Source organism: Antechinus flavipes, chromosome 2 (assembly GCF_016432865.1).
Source record: "Antechinus flavipes isolate AdamAnt ecotype Samford, QLD, Australia chromosome 2, AdamAnt_v2, whole genome shotgun sequence".
Classification (NCBI taxonomy): domain Eukaryota; kingdom Metazoa; phylum Chordata; class Mammalia; order Dasyuromorphia; family Dasyuridae; genus Antechinus; species Antechinus flavipes.
The window spans coordinates 429,356,211-429,358,334 of record NC_067399.1 but is presented as its reverse complement, the minus strand read 5'-3'; the positions used below and the strand labels follow the sequence as shown (position 1 = coordinate 429,358,334).

The 2,124-nt window shown below is 35.6% G+C and overlaps 1 pseudogene; it reads right to left on the bottom strand.

Moving 5' to 3' along the window:
• Window positions 1-366: 366 nt before the first annotated feature.
• LOC127550222 (serine/arginine-rich splicing factor 12-like) lies at window positions 367-1,276 on the bottom strand (annotated as a pseudogene).
• Window positions 1,277-2,124: the final 848 nt, after the last annotated feature.

Sequence of the window (2,124 nt, the reverse complement as noted above, 5' to 3'; positions counted from 1 at the left end):
TCATGCTTGTGAAAGTATTTTTTGAAAAACTAGGCACATAGAAATGGAAAGGAAAAGAACAACTGGTTTGTGTGTAAGATTATGAAAACTGATAATAACAACAATAATAGCTGTCATTTATGTAGTGCTTTAAAGCTTGCAAACTACCATAAGTAGTTTGATTTAGCACAAAACTAAAAAGAACATTATTTATAGTATCTGCAGTGATGTCAAGATCAAATCTAATAACCCAAACCCAAGATATATTTTGCTATTTGTATATATCCAAAATAATATTGACCTACATTATAACTGTGAAGAATTATATTTAACCAAAGTTCTATCTCATAACAAAAATCTAAGTATGTGTAGAGATCTGTTGCTGTTTCACCAATTATTTTTATGATGATAGCTTTGAGACTATGTTTCAATTTCAGAACTATTGTGTCTTTGGAGAGATTTTGATGGAGATCTTGATAGTGAAACAAAATACCTTCCATTTGATCTTGATTTTGCCAATCAAGTAGTCTGCCTCTGAGGTGAACTTGATTGTGATTTTCCCATGGATGTGATCCTTTTGTGGAAGGACTCAGATCTTGACCATCATCTAGAACTAGAATTTCTTTTAGGGGATCTTGATTCTTTCCTGAAGTAGAATGCTTTGTTAATGAGTGAGATCAAGATTTAGATGGGTTATAAGAAAGTCCCTTATGAAAAGACTCTTTAAAGCTATCAGATCATCTCCGGCTTCTTCCCTACTTCAAGTCTTTCTGGTTTCTTGATCTTCAATATTGACTTAGAGAGCAAGGGTAGTGTTCTTTTGATTTCATTTGGCTTGGTGTTTGCTCTCACTTTATCTTGAACCTTGGCTTTTACTCATCAGGGATTGCAAGATGGATTTTATAAAAATTTCAGAACCAGTCAAATCAGATTTGGCTTTGAATCTGGAATTCTGAGTAAATGTAGAAAAGTTGAACCCCAACTTTCATGCTGGTTTTATTTTTTGCTTGATAAAGACTTCCCCTCTTCCAGTTTTCATCTAACTTCCCTCTTTATTCCTTGATGCTTGAACTTTAAGGTTGACACAAACTTTGCAGTATTTGCCAGCTACTATGGACTGGCTTAGATTTTATAAGCAAATCCTCTTGGGCAGTGAGTGTAGGTGTCAAATGGAATAGATACATCTACTATAGGGTCATATAGACCAAATTCATGTCTCAAGTCTTCAGGTATAGTGACATCTGCAATGTTCCTGACAAACAGGGAGGTATTGGGAGGGCCTAGTGTAGCAAGACATGATGTCCTCAGTCCTTTCTCTTGTCTGACCTTTCTGAGTAACTGTCTTTCATTATTCCTCTTGTGAATCCCCGGCCTCTCTAACACAGTAGGTGCTTAATGATTAATATGTATTTACTAATATTTATAGAATTTTTGAATGTTTGCAAAGGGCTTTGCATATATTATTTCATTTGAGCCTCATAACAACCCTATATAACTGTCTTGACCCAATGATCAGGCAAGTACTTGAGTGTCTGAACACCAACAAGTAGGTACCAATATTCTTTGACACTTCCATCTCAAAACTCTATAACCAATTGAGGCCAAGGAAGTTTACATATATAAGACAAAAACCATGTATAAAATCCTCATTGTTTGATCCTCAACTAGTTAAGGCAGAATTTGAATTCAAAACTTTCTGATTCCAAGTCTAGCACTCTATCTATAGTGGTATATTATCTCTGGATACTTGCAGAATTGAATTGTATTGCAGAGATGAGGAAGCTAAAGCTCAGAGTTGTAAAATGATTTTTCCAAGATCATACAATCAGTAAGTGAGTAAAACAGGGACTTGAACTCAGGTCTTCTAAACCTCAGTCTAGTGTGATGACCGTGTTAGCACCCTGGATACTTTAGAATCTGCTAGAGTCAGGATAAACAAAAGACCTTGATCTTTATTCTTTTTGGACATGAATGGAATGGGGATATGAAGTGAGAGTAATTGTGATGAGAATCTGCCAGGAATGACTCTGGCTTTCTCACTCCTTAAATCTTACCTCAATCTCCTTATATGCCAAACAAATCAAACCTGCACTGAATAGTGGGGCAGGGCCATTTTTTCTCTAAGCACATGCTAATAGAGTGTTG